Genomic DNA, 20,802 nt, shown 5'->3' with positions numbered 1-20,802 from the left:
TTATATATCAATTGTGCATGATATTGTTATGATATATGCTAATTAATCAATTGGATTAAATTTTAATCCAGTGAGGATAAATAAGGACCAGAAAATTAAGTGGATCCTATTAAAAATGTTTTTTCTTCAAAATCTGTGGATTACATTAGAATTGCTAGGAGTTCTTCTATTTATCATTTATTCCTTCCAGAGAAAACAAGTCTGGACATTCTCACTGTATCACTAGTACCCTGCTGTGACAATTACGCTGACTTGATGGGTCTGAACAGTAGAAAAAGAAGTTATCCTAAACTGGGTTTAATTTGAAATACACAAGTCATTGCAGTATCAGCAGCAGTTTATAAAACTAATGTCAGGGAGGCTACCTAACATTTGTTTATTTTTAAACAATCTCCCGTACTCAAGTATTATGCCCTCTAAGGCCAGTGCTCATGTCAAGCTTTTCTGCACAGAAATAGGAAAGGTATGTAGATCTGTACCTTTGATTTAATTTAGAAAGTAAGTACGTTTTAAATTAGCGGTGTGTGTGGTTTAGTTTTTTTACATGAACAGTACCAACTGATTACTTTTCTGACAAGAACAGACTTAGAAAATGTAATTATGTGCTAGTGCTATCTAGAATCATTTACAGGCAGAACCTCTGCAACTATTGTAGTATGTAAATACATGCTGAGCTTCTGAGCTACTATAGTCCATGTTTTTATTCCTCTCAAAGTTCAAATCACAACTCTGTGAAGCCCTGGTAATGCATATACTTGTGTTCTGACTTAAATTTATCGATCATCTTCACAGAGATTCTGCAAATGAACCACAAGAATGACATATATATCCTCCTCTCTTCCAGTTGAAAACTATACATGCAGCTTTGCACCATGGCACACTAATATCCAAGTCCTAGGACTATTGCAGAATGTGTAAATCAGTTATAACAAATGACATGATGATCCTGAGAGACAGACAATTAGTCATCAACAGCTCTATATTAATACCAGGGTATTAGTAAACTGTAATAAAGACAAAAACTCCAAAACAATAGGCCCTTGCTATTTGCTGAGTATAAAACAAATTCCAATACAGAATGCATGGCTAAAATCCCACTTAAGGAACTGTGAAAATACTTAGGCCAATGGTATACACTGCATTATTTGATTCTGCAGCTCCTCTCTTACCCACTTTCTTTCCTATATACCTTAGTGTTGGCTCATCTACTCCTGACCAAGCTGCAGAGACAGCATAGTAGGCATAGCTAGAATAAGCATAGCTGCATATCAGCATATGCAAGTACTAACTGCATGTCTGATAGACCACCCAGACACATTTCTTGCTTTAAATTACTAACTGTACATTGTGGTTTAATCACAGCTAGCAAGTAAGTACCATGCAGCTGCTCGCTCATTCCCCACTCCTCCGCCTCACCTAGGTGGGATGGGAAGAAGATTCAGAAAAAGATAAAATATGTGGGTTGAGATAAGAACAATTTAATAACTGAAATAAAGTACAGAATAATTATATTAACAATAACAACAACAACTATAATAATAGTAATGAAGAAGAGAGGGAAAGAGAAATAAAACGCAAGGGAAAAAAAACAAGTGATGAACAACACAAGTGCTCACCACCTGCTGACTGGTGCCCAGCCAGTCCCTGAGCAGTGATCGGCCCCTCCCAGCCCCCCCCCCCCCCCCCCCTCCCCCCCAGTTTATACACTGAGCATGACGTTCTATGGTATGGAACACCCCTTTGGTTAGTTCAGGTCAGCTGTCCTGGCTGTGCTCCCTCCCAGCTTCTGCACCTCCTCACTGGCAGAGCATGGGAAACTGAAAAGTGCTTGACTTAGGGTGAGCACTACTTAGCAATGACTAAAACATCAGTGTGCTATCAACATTGTTCTCATATTAAATTCAAAACACAGCACTGTACCAGCTACTAACAAGAAAATTAATACCATCCCAACCAAACCCAGGACATTATATCAGGAAGTGTTTTCATTCCATTTACCTGAAAATTTGGCCTCTATCATGTCAAAAACGTACAGTACCCAGAAAAAAAGTGTGCATCATAGGTATTTATGCAGTTCGTGATTTTGTTTCTCAAAGTGCATGGCAAATGATAACCTAATCAGCATCAAGACAGTATACATTCTTTATAACTTACTACTATTTACATTATACATGACTAACAAAATAAGGGAAAAACCCTACATTTGTCCTCTCAAACATTATCCATTTTTAGGGCCCTATTTCTGCATAACAGAAAGACGTAAAATGTCTGCATAAATTATTCAACCTTCACAGCATCTGTGTCAAATTTAGAGATAAATATAAAATTGCTTGAATTAGTGCAAACAGTATATCACACCAAGCCCCTCTATATGTATGTTTTCTCTGCTTAGATTCCATCAGGCACTTCACATACAAGTGTCATTACTAGTAGGTCTAATATGATCAAGTAAGTAAATATGGGAATCCTGACTTTCTCCACTGCTTTGCTTGCATTCTGTTTCATAAACACTAATACCAATAACTGAAGATTAAAGTGCCAGACACCACCACACATTAGTCTTACCCAGTAACCACACCTACCTTCTGAGGATTCTCCAGCCTTACCAGTCATGGTCTTAAGTCTTCCATGATTTGTAGCTGTGGGTTATTAGGGGGAAAAAAAAAAAAAGTATTTGACTATAGTCCTGCAAGTATTTCACTAAACATATTTTTAAGTAAATAGCATAAAAGTGTTACAATATACATGGCTGTGTTTAATTTTTCTGTAAATTTCTATGATTTCTACCTACCTGAATTAGCTATATATTATTTATAATCATTAAAAATTTAAGATCCTGATATGTATTTAATCTAATGGCTGATTACTTGCAAATGTTTATAACAGTAATTTTTACCCTATTATCACATCGCTTTTTCTTTAAATGCTCATAGACTGCTGTTTCTTTTATCTTAATTCTTGATACTTCCTTTCCTTGCCTCTAACTCCTTCTAGAAACTCAACAGGTTTCCCTTAGCATGCCTATCTCTCCTTTCAAACTACTTTGTGAAATTATTTTGCACAGTTCTAAAACTGGAAAAGTAGCAAATAAGTATGCAGAATGATATCCCTACCAGCTCAGGTGACCACACATCTCTAGACTATTTTCCTTTTGGAAAGGAGCAAACCTTCCAACTGAACAGTGAAGTTTCTTTCTTAGAAAAATACGGTTGTTTCTTTCCTCGTGCTGACTCTTCCTTCAGAATTGGTATTTTAAACAAAGCAATATTCCAAATATGCCATTATTGCTCCTTCTTTACATTAAATATTGTATGAAAAATAATACTTTACAGAAAAAGTTCCTAATCAAGTTTTAATCTTTTGCCTTATGTAAAATTCTCATGTATTAAATGATGCACAACTCTTACATAACAATGATGTCATCATGCAATTCATAACTATTAGAATACAGAGATTCAAAGGAAAAGCATAAAATTCACATGAGCAACTAGGAAAGCAGTATAATGTCTGAGAACATGACCTTAGAATCAAAATAATGTTCGCTTTTGAACAAAGGTTTTCACACTAGATGGGGAGATGGGATAGTGTGTCATGTGCTTGGTGTGCCAGGACAGAGGAAATACATGGAACTTTTTCTCCCCTCCTCTTTCACCCCTTAAGAAGCCTCAGGAAAAATGGATGCATTGTTGGGTCAGATGATCAATCATGAATCAATCACACTTTACTTTCAGCACCATTCCTTTCTGGTGCTCTGGCAGGTCCTGAATGTTTCCAATACACATTGTTCTATCACAGCAGCACCATGGACTTGTAGTCTTTATATCCAGTCACTTTTGGCAGCCTACAAAAACCTCATTCAGAAATGCAAATGAAATAAGGGAAATAACAATTTGTAGCATTTTATGATTCCATGACCTGTCTCCCTCCCTTTGATCCTGACAAACTTCAAAGGTTGGTGGAAAAAAAAAAGGTATTAAAGCTTTGAGGAAAAATCCCCAATGTATTACAGAAGTCTTACATAATGGAAGATGTTAGGCAATCTTAAGAGAGGGTTCACTATTTGCTCTCCTAATAATGATTCCACATGTCTTATTTTGTTTCTTTTATAACTACATTAGGAGTTCAGTGTTCATTTTTACTCTTTAGCTAATGAGGTCTATTCTTCCCTAGCAGTTAAAAGAATTGGAAGTCTTTTAAAGGCCGTACCAGAATAAGTAAGTTTTCAACTCCCAGCACTCATACTTGCTTACAGTGCAGATAGAAAGAACTCAGGCTTTTCGATCTGACAATTAAACATGCATCTGGTGTAATAAGTATGCTTTTGGTCATTATAACTATCCACCAAAATTATCTCTATTCTGAAACTGTTACTTTATACTTATCAATGGAGTTTATATGAGGTTTCTTGATATATTTTTGTTGCATGTGTACACAGTTCCCAAAACCCCAAAGGCAAACTTCTAGATGGCCTTAAAATGGTAAAAAAAAATTAAAAAGCCTAAACTCAATGAGCTCTACAAACACAATGGGATTTCACACAAAGCCTTTTCCATTTCCCTTCAGTGATCTCACAAATGCCATTATCACCACTTATTAATAAGTTGTTATTTTAGTTATCCATTGAAAATATCATTCTGCATTTTCTACTTATACTTTTTCTGGCAATTGCTCTGGCTCCTATTACAGGAAAAAACAAGATCATTTGAAGTTTTTCAAATTAAATCCCAAGTAATATGTTAAAGTGAAAATTACTTAAACACTAAAATGCATGCTAAAAAGCTCTCTATTTTTTTTGCCTGATCAGTTTAAGTTTTAGCTGAAAGCAGACAGAGAGAAGATAGTTAGTGATGGAACATTTACTCTGACTAACATAGCGAGATGAGTGCATATGTTAATACCATTAAAGAAGCAAAATTCATGAAGTGGAAGGAAAGGAAGCAGCTTCGTAAGTCTGTAGAAGCTCTAACTTTAGATAATGATTTAAGGGCTTAGAATTTCTGGCTCAGGGAGGCAAAAAAATATGCTACAAGAAATGTCAGAAGTGCTTAAATCTTTTCTCCCAGATACATTATGCTCAGTTCACAAGGAAATTCAGGACAATACTCTTGTAGACAAGAGTATCAGAAGTCATAAAAAGTGCTGCAGATCCACAGAATAAGCAAGCTTGTCACCTGCATTTTTCAGCTAAACTCAGAAGCAACCTAATGTGTAACTATGTACAGTTAACGTATGATCAGGCTACACAAATTATCAGACCAACCTGGCTATATACATTTTTTTGATTGTCTTGACCTGCTGGGAATGCTTTTCCTAATACAGCTCAGGATGCTGTTGATGTTTATTGCTGTATGAGCTGACTCATACTCAGCTTGCTGTCCACCAGGAACCCCTAGACCTTTCCTGCCAAACTCTTTTCCAGCCAGTTGGTCCCCAGCCCTGCTCTGGTGCCTGGGGTTGTTCCTCCTCAGGTGCAGGATTTGGCACTTCCCTTTGCTGAACTGCATGAAATTCCCATCAGCCTATTTCTCCAGTCTGTCAAGGTCCCTTTGAATAACAGTACAACCATCTGGTGCGTGAGCCCCTCCTCTCAGTTTTGTATCACTTGCAAACTTAAGGGTGCGCTCTACCCCCACCGTCCAAGTGAGCAATGAAGATGCTAAACAGTGTTGATCATAATATCAGTGCTTACATACACCACCAGCGACTGGCTTCCAGCTGGACTTCACATTGCTCATAAAAAACCTTTAAACCAAGAAGTTCAGCTAATTTTCAGTCCACCCCACTGTCCACTTCTCTAGTCATAACTTACTTTGTAAGTTTGTCTAGAAGATACAATTCGGAGACTGTGTCAAAAGCCTTACCAAGGTCAAGGTAAACAACATTCGCAGCTCTCCTCATCTACCGCACCAGCCAACCTTTCACAGAAGGCTGTCAGGCTGGTCAAGCATGACTTCCGTAAATGCATGCCAACTACTCTAAATCCCCTTCTGTCTTTAATATGTTTTGAAATGGTTTCTGATTATTATTTGCTCCACAGCTTCCCAGGGACTGATATAAGGCTGAAGAGTTTGTAGCTACCAAGATCCTCTTTCTTGCCTTTCCTGAAGATAAGACTGACATTTGCTTTCTTGTAGTCCTTAGGAACCTCCCCCAAACACAATGACTGTTGAAAAAGAATTAAGAGTGACCTTGCAATGACATCAGCCAACTAACTCCATTAGCACTTACTGAGTCAGGTCCACTCACAGACTTGCATAAGCCCAGTTTGTTTAAATCTTCGCTAACATAACTCTCCTCCACTAAGGGCAAGTCTTCCTTGCCCTAAAACTTCCCACTAGTCTCAGGCCAGTGAGAGACCAGTTTCAGAGAACACATTTGCATTTAAAATTCAAGAAGGTATGGCTTTCTTGAACCAGTCAATGACTGAAGATACCAATACTCATGCTAGCTATCTGAATGAACCTTGAATGGGAATCTGCTAATCCTGTCTTGTTTACACCAGATTCACCTGAATGACAAATACAATGATCAGAAAAGGAAGCACAGTCTCAGTGAACCTTCTGGAATATGTTCATTGCAATACCATTTCCGTGGATGAGAGTAAAGAAAGAAAATTGATTAGCACTTTTGTTTCTTCTGGACTGAGGATATCACAACCAGGAATTAAATCCTCAGTGTTAAATAGCACAGAGAGCATTATCATGGTCAAATTATGTTACCTCAGTGGGCCTTCCACTTATGCTATGAAGAGTAGTATCAGTAAAAGAAGAATCTTGTCTTTGTCAGGGAAATAATACAGCAGTATTTGCAGAAAACTTGTATGGCCTAAATAAAAAATAAATAAGTATTTTAAAACTTGATAAAAATGAAGGGTGTGTCAGAAGCCAGAACCTTTTGGATTGGCAAAGCAGAAAACAGCCATTGCCTCAGGGCAGGGGAGGAGATTCCTTCTATAGTGGTTTCTGTTCTGCAGAAGAAATTGTTTTCATGTTCTCAGAACAGCCATAATTAACATTATTCAAATAGCAAGCATCCGAGCAGTTAAGAAGCAGGGGTAACAGAACATGCTGAAAAGTTTTATCTTACAACGGATCTACCATCAAGGCATAACAGGTCAAAAATGACAGGTAGCAAACAAAAAGAAAATGTTTTATTCTGTCACACTTTATCTTCAGAAGTCACAGGAGACTGAAGCACAAATATGGAGAAAGATTCTACTCAATCCAAAATACAACATCCATTAAATAGCCTTAACTGTTCCCTTAAAATTTATTTCTGAGAGACACTTGTCACAAGTAAACAGACTTGAGAAACCTTCACATTTTCAAACAGAACATTGACTTAGGATCTTTTCACAGCACACAATGTTGCTTGCCAAGTTCATCTACTAAGATGTCATTTTTCTCTCCAGGAAAGGAAAGCAAACAAAAACCTGCCCCATGGTTACGATATTTTAATAAATCTATCATTCCCCATTCCGGATAAGTATGTTTAATTAGCATTTAAAGCACTATTAGGTAGCAATATCTGGATGGTTCAAACAGCTTTCATTAGGTTTGATAGCCATCAGGAGTTTAAAAGAAAAAGTATCTTACATCAATCTTACTCTTCAAGTCATATTCTCAAGAGAGCAACTAGCAAGCTCTTGAATGCCAAGTCAGCTTACCTAATTTTTCACAAGTGCATCTACAATTAGGACTTCCGCATTGTGTAGGGTTGTTTAATCTTAGGTTAAACTTTGGTTTAATTAGGCTATGATGAGTTTCACTTTACTATGGTTATATTGCTGCTGTTACCCACACTGGTGTATTAAAACTATCTGAAGTATGTCTGACTATATTCCACTGGAGTACAGGCAGCAGACCATTCAGACACAGACATACATGATGATAAGGACTTCTCCTATAGCTTACCATGTTCCAACACCCATGGACTAAGGCACAATTAAAGCAAAACTCAATTAATTTATAATTACCAAGCAATAACGATTATGTTTTCTTTTTCTCTGAACATCTGTCACAAAACGTTTTCATCTTCACTGAACATTAGTCAAACACCTGCTTCTCTGAGCTGTGATGCTGTGGGGAATCACTCTCCAACAGGGGTTTAATACATGCTGAAATGGGAATGAGTATATGTGCCTTTAATTAACAAGGAAAGATGTAACAATACAAAAACAAAAAAACCCAAACAGCTAACAGCTCTTGGAAGATGAAATGTAAACGTAATTTCTCTTTCAAACTAAATGAGATGAGCCACTTGAAGCCTTCAGAATAAGGATCAAGAACAAATGACAAGGTTTTTTATCTGAAAGAAAGTGTATTGTCAATCTTCAGGTTTCAGAATTCCTTCTTTTCTTTGACAGGTTTCATTTTCTATAAAATCAGAATGCAAATATATCAGAGTAGTGTAAATGTTTTCTGCTTTTTTTGCGCCATTTTTTGAGATGTGCAATTCAGTCTAGATTTTCTATTCTCATTTCCAATATAGAAATGCTACCACATTTTTATAACAAATTGTCAATTATTTGGATTGAAAATAGATTAAATGTACATTACTAAACTTCGAAAACAGCAATATTTTGTTTAAAGAAAAACTTACTAAATCATTAATGTCAATAAATGGTGACACAGTATAAACTCAAACATGAGTTTCCTATGTTCCACATATTTTAAGGCTTTTATTGCACACTGGTAGGTGTGACACTGCTCTAATCTAAATTATGTCAGGGCAAAAGCAAACAGAGATCACCAGCTGATGACATTTTTATTAGTAACACTTAGGTCAGTTAGTAACAGCCCCTGTTCAGAATATATATGCTCAAATTAGACTAATTTCCCAGCTGTTATAGTTTTATCAGTACCAATTTCTAGAGACCAACATGGCTCCTGAAAATGGAGCAATAAAGAGAGAACCACAGCATGCATAAATGATAATGCAGTTGAATAAATAGTAGTGGAGAAGTGGTGAATCAATCTGAATATGAGAGCGACTGTGATAAATTCAGTAAAGAAATTAACAAGCTGCAACAGATGGTTAATACCCTACCTACAGGAACAGCTTGGCATATATAGAGGTTATACATACTTGATGTCATAAACCACAACTTATTTTAGACATTTTATTCACTAAAAATCAACAGCTTGCTCCAGCCACTTGTACCCTCAGCCCCCACAGTGCCATGCACACTATCTTTGTGTTTAAAGGTGGGGATGGCTAAGTGACTGACCCCTCTACCTCCCTCCCGTTCCTTTATCCCCTTTCTTCACTTGAGTGAGGCTGCTTAACACTAGTGTTTTATTGTAAACCTCTTAACAATACAAGCAAAACCCCAAGACCCTCATTAAATATACTGCTAGATTTCAACTACTACTTCAGATACCATACTGTCTAAGCACAGTCATCTATCAAGAGACTATAACTCCAGCATCATGTATGCACAGGCTACTGATATATCCACATGGAAAACAAGTATCTGGTATCTCTAACCAAAAGAATATATGTACCTGTGCTGAATGTGTGGATTTTACTGCACAACAAAGCAAATTGCTAGCTGAGTGGCATTTAGCATGTTCCCAAAAGTTGGATTAAGATTAAACTAATTTTTACCTCCAAGCAGTTAAATGCTCAGAGATAACTGTCTTGTGTCTCACTAATATGCATTGTTTAATCCTGCTGAGCCAGAGAATGAATTCTGTGACTTCTCTCAGAGAAAGGACTACATTGCAATAATAGCTACAGCTAGTATGTAGCCGATCCTGATTAGACTACATTCTGCAGCAGTGCTAGAATCACTGCAATTACTCGAAGCACCAGCAAAAGCTAAACCTTACAGCTAGTCCAAAATCTTGAGACCTGCATTTCAGGTCTCCTTAGGATCTCATGATAGCATTACTTCTAATTTAATGAAGAAGAAAAACTAACTGTTTTCAAGAAAATAATTGAGCCGGCCCCAAGCTCTGGCAAGATAAAAGTATGAAACTATAGGGATCTTGGAACCAGAAGGATCAGGGCTAAATGGTAATGAAGATCCACCATTTACACTGCTATCTGATCCACCATTTACACTGTCATCTGCACATCTAGAGTGGTCATCATGGTTTGTGAATACCTGGACGATAAGGGAACAAATCCTAAAATGAGTGACTTGAAGGTTTCTCATAAAAGCACTCAATCTGCTCTGACAATGTTGTCTTAAAATAAAATGCCTAAAAATAAAATAGAATTATATATATACACTTTCTAGAAAATGGATAAATAATTCTAGAAAAGAAAAATGTCACTATGAATTTGGGAACTATGCATTTGGGGAAAACCACTGCTAGTTATTCCATCTCTTAACCAACACTGTCAGGGAAAGAACTGACAGGACTGGTCTAGTCTTCTTGCCCTAAACCCTCAAGAACAGCAGCCATAAGAGGTATTGAAGTCCAAGAGTGTAGCAGCTGATAACAGCCATGACACCACATACTGAAGTGCAGAATACATATGTAAGACAACTATTGAGAGAAAAACTGATGCACAAGTCTCTCAATATAAACTCCTTAATAATTAAAGAATACATACCCATATGGTAGCTTATGTTTTCCAGATGTATTGTCACTGTGTGCATTCCACTGGTGCTGGGCATATATTCCTGCACCTAAGGTCAAAGAATTGAGACCCTTCAGTTCATAAATACACCAGTCATTTACACACAGCGTAAAGGAAACATTCTACTCTTATTTCTTTTCCATTACAGACTTCATGACGTATACAGAAATCTGAAACAAAGGGGAAAGATGGAAAAAAGTGGAACACATATGGGAACAGCATGTTTCAACGGTAAATCTATTAGATAGAGGCAATTAACTTTTTCTTCATGTGTTTATTCCTATTCAATCGTCATTTTCTCCCACATAATAAATGAATGAGGTAAGTAAACAGTCCCTTTTCAGTACTGATGGAAGGAATGACTAGCTAGAAAACATACCCAGAACAGTACTTGTCCAAAATGCTTTGTGTAAGAACTATAGAGAAGTACATGTTATTTTCTTGTACTTGCCAATGAGCAAAGCTGGTGAAAATTTTTGAACATGCTGGAATTATGAGCATGGCTGTCTTTGACCATCCATAGCAGGGCACTCTACTGCGTATCTAGTTAGAAAATTTCTGGTGCATACTAGGGAATTTGTCAGCCCCCCAAAAGAGACAAATTTGGAACCGCTTAATTCAAAACCAAGTCAGTATTAGGACCATTATGTCACCTGAGCTGTGTATATTTATCAGTATTTTTAAGAGCTTTGATTATGACTTAATGGAAACCTTGCAATGATGAAACACAGAGTATATGTGCATGTGTATCGGGGGGTTCTGATACCAAAACTTTCAAAAGTCTGTTCCAGCTGTTTCAGACTTAAAAAACATACATACCACAACATTATTAAGAAAGGCAACATATGCATGAAGCATACAGCAAGGTTAAAATTTAGTTTAATTAAAGAATATAAAGACAAAGGATACTGCTTTTTAAAGGACAGAAGATTAATTGCTGGCAAGTACAAAGTAAATCCTGGGAGTGGCCCAAAGCTTGCAAAGAAAATTACACCCATTATTTTCAGTAGCTGAAATAAAACATACCCCCCTCCCCCCAAAAAAAAGAAACACAAAAAACCAAACCAAAAAAAAAAACAAACCGAAAAACAACCACCACCACCCAAAAAAAACCCCAAACACCCCCCCAATTTTATTTCCATACCTAAATTTTCTTTGTAGATTTCTTTCCGGGTATTCAGATTAACCTTTTATTAAGCATATCTGTTTAGGCCAGAGATGCATATGAAAGCAATCTTACTAGGTACAGTTGAAAAAGATTAATGTGTGAAACTAATATTTTGTTGTCTAGTCAAAAAAATCACCATTTTTTTTGCCAGAAAACTGGCAAAGAATTTGAACAACACTGCAAACTAACTTTGTCTTCTCCATGTAGAAATTACCAGTATAAAATGCTTTACCTAATTTTTTGAGAAGTCTCATAAACAAGAGTATTGTAAGGAATGCACCTACAAGTACACCTGACTTTGGAATCAAGAAGGCATCCTCAGGAAAACACATATTCCAACCATCTTTGAAAAAAGGCTTGTTTCCTTTCATTGCAAACAGACATGCAGCTAAATGATACTATCACTGAAAATAAGGATTGCTCATCTAAGGGGTTTCCATTTGAGATTCCCGGAAAAAAGTTGTCTGCAATTGTAAGCATGCTAGAGATAGTTAACTCTAGTATTGACATGGTAATCTGATGATGCAGGACAATTCCAGAACACTAATAAGAATGTATATAGAAAGAAAAAGCATTTGGAAATTTGGGAAACTCTCCTTTGTTTATGTAATATACTGTTATATTGCCATCTACAAATATAATCTTGACAAATATAAGGAATTCTGAAAAAGCGTAAGGTCAAAGTAACATAAAATTAATAGATCCTCATAGAAATAGTAATAATGAGAAAACATGGGCACAGTGTACTGTTCTGATGCACTCTTTGAAAACTAACTTCCCTAGATGGAAAGTTTGAAGACTCCAGAGCAAAGACTTTTTTCTCAACTCAGTATGAGCATTTTTATCTAGTAACTTACTCTTTCCTTAAATTAAGTTATTTGGGGAGTTTCCCCAAAGCAATTTGTTTGGCTGCTGGGTGGGAATAAACTACCCTTTGAATCTGTCTGCAATATTAAAATGTAATTATTCAGTCACTGTGTGCCATGATAAACAAGTGACAGACCTCAAACCAAAACAATATGAAAACCTTTTGTTAGTCGTAGCTACTGTTCTCCAATAAAGACATCTCAGAATGGACAACGATTTTACAAATCATTTGTTAGACTTACTACTGTGAAGTAAACAGTGATACACTTTGCACATCCTGTAACTGAAATTAAAATGATTAACTAACATGACATATTAACGTATTGCCTTATGCATAGACAGCTGTTCCTACCCTTTCCAGATGGATATACTTAAAGTTCTATCATTCATGTTATATACCACCCACTAGTGGTTTTCTGAAAGCCTCAAGATGCAAAAATATTAAAAGCTATAACAGAACATCAAGGTGATTTTGCATTAAGATTAAAAATGCCTTGAGATAAAATTTCACAGTTTTTCTGATAGGCAGTCTGTACATCGAAGAGTCTGTTCAGTTCACCAGATGTGACTCCTCACAGATAAGCAGCAACTTAGATGAGCCAGTTAAAACAACAGCAGAACATCAGTAAAAAAGAATTATAAACCTGTGTGTTTCTTATTCTGTCATTCAGAGTGATCTTTCATGTAGTTCTACTTTTTGGAATCTAATGTGATTTCTATTTTTTATTATGTGTGTACTAGGCCTAAACAACCTACTGCTTCTGGATAAGCTTTACTCCTAGAAACCTTTTTGTCTCTTATTTATTGTTTCAGGATTAACAAGTCTGAACAATAAAAAAATAATTTTCAAACTTCTGAGAACTTAAAATTCAAAAATGCCATATATAGAAGGTAAAATTTGATTTAAAAAGCAGATGTGTTTGTAATTTAATTGTATTTAATTTTGTTTTCATTTTTTCTTCATACACAGTTTTTCAAGAGATCTGAATGAGCAGACAACCATTTGACTTATAAGACAAGAGACAGGGAGGAAATCAGTTGGAAACCAGAAAATTAATTGGTACCACAGGTAGAGAAGTTGCTAGAAAAAATATTGCTTAATTGAAGAGATTAATGGACACTGTTGTGCCTTTTACTAGCAGCATGCTTAGAAAATTCATTTACAACTGCTTTTCAGGTACAGACAGCACTATTGTCCTGTACCCCTGCAACTGCAAGATAAATTCTAAAACGAAGTCAAGTTGGATAAAACAGACTTAGGCAAAAGAGTGGGAATGTTCATAGGAAAAAGTGTATCACATAGAATTGGCCCAATATCTACTGTCAGGAGGGTCACCACTCTTTCACGGACAACGAGAGCCAGAAATATTTGCGGAGGCTTAAAGCACCAAATTGTAGGCTACAGTCAACAGTAGTAAGCTACTTGCCACAAAAAAGTACTTAAAATCTACCTTGTGGTTTTGTAGATCAATAAGGCAAATTACAGGTATCTCAAATAAGATATCAGACTCAAATAAGCAAAGAATAGTATTATTTTCTTTTTGTCAACCATTGTGTATGGCTTTACCGAAAGGAAAGACTTCAAAGGAAACTCTGAAGAGACACTTCAACTAAACACTGCACTGAGAAAATCTAGACCATTTCACTACAGAGATAATACAGCAGGGCACCTGCGTTATCTTGATGCATCTTATTAGAAAGGAACAGGATGTTCTGGAACGAACATCCATCCAGCATGAAGCCATAAGAAAATAAAGTAAGTCTGTTAAATGAATCCTGAAGGGGCAGCCCAGGAAGACAAGACAACGATGATGACAACAACCTCCAATCACATCAGCAGGTAAAGCAAAGATTGGAACAGCTTCATGTCAAGCCAACCATTACCTTGGTAACATTCTCATCTTCCAGAAGTTTCTTCATGTTCTTCAACAGATTTTATCCCTTCCTATTAGACACATAATTGTCTATGGTGTCCATATTTCTCTCCATAGCATATTCCTGCAATATGTTATCTTGAGAAGGAAAAAGGGCATGAGCAAACTCTAGGAAGTTCAACAGAAGGTGACAAACGCCTATTACTCGGATGGTTCTTACACTTGCTCTCCTACATTCAATTTTAAAACCACAGAAATGAAGCATATACATTCATGTTTACTTTCAAAACTCATCACTGACTAATATATACCAACCCAATCAGCAGTGACATAGATATGAAACCATTTCAACTTACACAAGTAGATTTAGCATACGCATGGTCAGTTACTAAGACCCAAGAGAAGGAATGACGGCAAAGTACACAAGGTAGTTTCTTAAATCTGCTGCTTCAGAACCAAACATACCAATAACAAAGGTCATCAGCACATAGGAAGGAACTAAGAATACTTCCTGAATCTGACTTCTAATATTTGAGATTGGATTTGGTGTTGGTTTTTTGTAAGAATTTCTTTTCATACACACATGATGGCAAATAAGCAATACCTATAACTAAAACTATTAATGCAACAGCAATAAAAAGCAAGCACTACAAAACCATATTGAATTTAGCATTGTAGATGAAATGTTTAACCCATATTTATTATCCATATTTCTGTACTGTCTAAGGATCCTACTGAATGACAAGAATCCCACTGTGACAAGAGTGCTGGAAACACACAAAAAAGGAGACTCCTTGATAATAAATTTTATAATCTAAACATAGGACAAAAGAAATGAGCAACACACTCAGCAACATGAGAACATGAGCTAGTATGAATGAGTGTAGTAAAGAGTAGTCATAACACAGCAGCAGCCCTAGGGAAATGCATTTTTAGCAGGCAGGTACATCCCACCATTTTTTAATATTTACAGAACATTTTTTTCTGTTGTATATAAACAAAAGAAAAACTTAAACAAATCGATCATTCCTAAATCTACTATGTGAAGGTTCATTAGTGCTAGCCTCTGTGTAAGGTCTAGTGACACATAAATTTAAAAAGTGGTCAAGCCAGCCTAATGAGATTTGACTATCTTTGCTGAATAATTGAAGTTTAGTCATAAGCAAAAATATTTTTAAGAAACACTAGTGTACAATGAACTCCATCTGAGGCAAGAAGAAAAACTGTCAGTTTAATCCCACAAATCTGAACTTATTCTTTGCATATAACATTTTTATTCTCAAGTGAAAACAAATAAAATTTTATAGATGTTACAAAGTGACCACAGATTTAACATTATAAACTCGTAAAGTTCATTCTCCAGCAATAAACTGAAGTAGTGAAGAAAGCTACACCCATCAACTAGTCAATTGCTTTCCAGTGTCTTGGTTGGACATAACAGATGCCTGATTCCTGCTCATTCACAAAGAAGGAAGTACGATGTCCTGCTTTTTAGTCTCCTTCCATTCTTGCAGGTTGCTACTGTTTGGAAAGATAGCAAGCACACAGCTTTTTAAGAGACAGCTCTTTTATAGACAGCCTAACTGGACAGCAATCTCTACATTCAGTGGATTCTCACAGCTGAGATGTAATATTCTTGTGGCTACACTTGTACTGGAGTAACTGAGAATTGCGCAGCTGTATTATATGAAAAAACTTGCCAAAGAAAGAGAACAGGAACACTAAACCTAAGCTAAAATAAAGGAGTCTAAGACTGAAGAGAAGAAAATGACCTGTAAAAAGACTGTATTCAGATTGTGTCCCTATTGCTTGTAAATTAAGCTGTGGGCATCAGCGTATAAGTGCCAGCCAAAATGGATAGGGAATGCTATGAGAATACATCTTTCATCTGGTCAAAAAACTTGCCACAGTGTGAGCTGTAAATCTTATTAGATAAGGAACTTCTGTGCCTTGTAAGCCTCCTAAAAACTTACTAGGCACATCTGATTATAGTGTTTTCTCTTTGAATCCTTGACTATACCAGTTAGTGAAAATACAAAAATTTATTTTGTAAAATAAAAAAAAAATCCTGCAAGAAATAGAATTTCATACGTTATCATGGAAAATATAGACACTTGCTATCCCTTGGATCCCTGGTCAAGTAATGATTACTAGCCACTAGGCAAGGAAATCAAAACACACTAAGCAGAAAGGTTTGAAGAAGGTTCATACAGCCATGGTAGACCAGGCTCAGATATAAGTAGGCAGTGGGGCTGATAGAAAAGCATTAAAATGTCATAGTTCTCAGTAAACATCAATCCAGATGATTCTACCAAAATGGTGTGACTGGAGGATGCCTTCAAGAAAACTGGAGAAAATGGGGTGAGGTCAGAAATACTTCTTGAAGAAAATGTAGTATAGTTAGGACTTAGTCTCACCATGCTCAAGAAAAGCCTTCATAAATACACTAAAATAAAAACAAATTATTGAGTCTTTATAAAGTGGAAAAATCATGCAAAATTCAAAGTAAAGCCAGTACATGTATGTGTCAGCAGTTATATAATATGGACAGTATAGCTGAGTGGAGATAGCTTCTTCTCTCACCAGCATCTCATTAGGATTCAGCTTAAGAGCGTGAAGTTAATTTCAGCAACAGTAGAGGCATTTTGGTGCAAACTGGCATGCCTTTGCATCAATCCACATGTGCTTGAATTGCAGTGGCATTAGGATTCTGCTGACAAGTAAGTTGAATCAAAGGGAATAAGCATACAAAAAAAAAAAGGAAGGTTCCACTGAGTATCAATCATCAACATTGTTAGGCATTTGTACATGGTACCAAACAGGTAAAGACGAGAAAGCACATCAATGGAAGGGATTCTCAGATGCCTGCAGTAATGCTGGAAGACTTCCACCTTATGTACTTTGATTCTGAAATAATCCTGTACACACAGTGAATGCAATGAGCGACGCAGGCAAGTAGACTAGCATTTTTTTTCCAGGCTTGGAAACTTCGTACTATCCCCTTATTTGTATCATACAGTGCCACATCTCACGCTTTTTAGAAATGAACAGGATACTATGAAATCCAACCCAATCTGTTTGTGGTTGATATTTACACATAATTTGCTTTGTTTCAGTCTTACTCCTGACAAGCTTGCAGGTACATATAGAGAAACCTGACAAAAGTCTGTAGGCTACAATTAGAATTCTAATGGTGCCTTAGGGAAATGGAGTTTTTGTAAGTTTTAAATGCAATTTTAATTCAACACGATAACAAAACCAAAGTTTGTGCCCTTTGACAGCCTGCTCCCAAGACACCCAAATAGGAACAAAACTGCAATACAGTAACAATCAATGATCAGACTATGACCAGCATGCTACTTATACATGACTGGGACGGGTATTAGGCAAAACCAGAAGAGGGGTTGCAAATTTTAAGTATTTCTGGCAGACAGTAGAAAGATGTTGCTGAAAGAGGTCCTTAACCCAGCATTGAAAAGTTTGTGGTTTTATAAACTGATACAGCAACTTAAATTAGAAGTACAATATCATGTCTTATTAGATTCTCTCCTTCCCACCTCTCAAACTAAGCAAATTATTTTTACCTGGATTCTTCAGACATTTCAGAGATTACATTGCAAAGAAACTTATGAACTGGAAAAACAAAAGTTCAGTTCACAGTTTCAAAATAGTTCCAAATGGTAGCTGCTACTCCACTGACATGAAGGAAAATCTCCCTCCCCTTACCAAGAATTTGTAATGAAAATTTTCTATTTTATATTCTATTAAATTCCTAGTTCAGAAGACAAGACTTTAATTGCATACCAAAGAAACGTAACACCCATTATGCAGGAAACTTTTACAATGTTACTATATCTCCATAAGAGGGTATCATAATTGCTCTTTTCTGAAAAACTGGTAAAGGAGAGAAATCTTTCTCATAATTCCAAGTTTTCTGAAAATTCAGTGGTAGAAGGGATAGACAAAAGACTTCTCTGAAGAAAAGAAAAAAGACTTCTGAAGAAGAATATATTTTAAATATTAAAAAAATCTGAAATAAAACATCATCCTTCACAAACAAATCCATAATACCCTGCAGTACACAGGGACAGGATGTTGGAAGAGGAGGCTTGGGAATCCCATGCATCTGACCATAGGCTGGACTGAAAATCAAGGACATAACTCAGGTTGTTGTAATCACAGCAGATGGTCCCAGTCTCTAGGTATACCAATGCCACAGAAGACTAGTTAACTCTGAACTACTCAGAATAAATTTCTTAGCCCAGCTGGTAAGAAGCAAGTAGACTGTTCAGTTTCCAGAGGCAAATCACTTACCTGGCAAATCAGTTGCTACAGAGAACGTGATAATGATAATGTAAAATACCAAATAAGAGTACAGTTCATATTCTTTTTCTATGAACACAGCACGCGGGGACACACACACACACCCACACACACACAAATGCTTCTTAAAGAGAAAAAATTTAATTAAATATTAGATTGCTTAAGAGAGTATGAAGGCTGAGTGTTTTACGGATGTCAGACATGGTGGTTTGGTATGAGGCAAAAATTACATGACTGGACTGCTGCAGAGCTACAAGGTGGACGGAAGAAACAAGATATATACTCGCTTGCTTGCAAGCATTCTGGCTAGTATTTTAACGAGTTCACAACTTTTAAAAGATTCAGCTTTCTTTCAGGTATTTAAGACAGGTATTAATTTTTTGTTATTTCACTTTTCTGCGAACTACAATAAAAATCTGGGGGTCTCATTTTCATTTATCCATGGATCCTTCCATACTGAAGGATACTGACTCCACTGTAACTGAGAATAAAGCCTCTAATATTCATTTTGTTTAATATAAAACAAATCCAGTTTTAATGTCCCAAGGTCCCAGAATTTCAAGATGTAACTAACTGGTAGTCTTAAAGGAAACAAACCTCTAGAAACAGAAGCATCTAGCAAGCAGCCTATTGCTATGTTTCTTCCTCTGAAAAGTAATGCATTATAAACACTAGAGGATCATATGGCCCAGGGGAATAAGGTCATAGCATCTACATTAGTACATTTCTTAATTATTAATGATAATTTTATAATTCCATACCATTTCATGATCATTTTCTCAAAGATGATAAGGTAATTATTTATTAGGTACTTAGAATATATATAAGGAGGCACATGTACCTTGCCAATGTTTTGTCAGATATAGTCTGTCAAGGAACTGACACATTATATAGGTATCTCTTCTATAACATCAGAGTTTTCAGGTCTCTCATTACTACATCAGAAGATCTGCTCTTGCCTTTGGGCTCATCTGAGATGTTTTGTTACTTATCTTCTTTAGCGATATCTTCATTTGAGTTAACCTGACTATGGAGGAATTTTCATACATTAATTCATTTATGAATACTATTTCTGCATCACGTGCTAAGAAATTATGAGCTCTGAAGCTGTAAGTACAGAGCTTCAAAACCAAAACATTTTCAAAATCTATAAATATCAAATAGATAATGTAGTATTTGTGGAGAAATAATTAAATTAGTTTTCCCAAAGATAAAATGCATTAAGTAACAATAGCTTTATATGTACAATTCAAATTTAAGTAAATAAGTTATAATTCATCCTACACTGGTGTCTCTGAAATACAAGAAGTTTGGCTAAGTTAGTGGAAAATTTATCAGAATCACTTAGACAGGAAACTAACATCAAACAGTTTCTTTAGTAGTTCCAAGGTACAGAACTACCAGTTAACTCTAGCCATCTTTAGTTACAAAAATTCATCCTTAGCATTTCTCAGCCACTCTTACTCATTTGCCTTCATCCTTCAATTCATCTTTAAATCTCATTTGGTATCTATGCTCATTTTTACTGATACATCTATTTAATACTACTAACAGGCAACTGAACTCCCCGCCGCCCCCCCACCAACCCCACCCCCCACCCCCCCCAGCAGTTTTTAACTTTGATTTTGTTATTCTTTTGCAAGACACAAAATAGTTTTTCAGTTGAGGAACACAAAAGTGAAAGGGATCTACAGGATCAGTCCTGCAAGTAATGTCAGAGAGAACTACTTTGTTAATTCCTTTACATACCAAGCAAATTCCATCTTACTCACCACTATTTCAATTGGGACTGTTGCTGAATTTCATACTGCAAAAGATTTCCTTTCACTTTTCAGTCTAAAATATATTCATGGTCAAGTGCATCCATTCATTCTGTCAACACCGTCTTTAGTCTATTCATAAATATAATTAAATATCCTTATAACTTTTGGTTTGTTAAGCTCAACCAGCCATGCTTTTTTAGTTTTTACATGTATG

The sequence above is a fragment of the Falco naumanni genome, chromosome 7 (assembly GCF_017639655.2).
Source record: "Falco naumanni isolate bFalNau1 chromosome 7, bFalNau1.pat, whole genome shotgun sequence".
Lineage (NCBI taxonomy): Eukaryota > Metazoa > Chordata > Aves > Falconiformes > Falconidae > Falco > Falco naumanni.
This window is presented reverse-complemented; position numbering follows the sequence as displayed.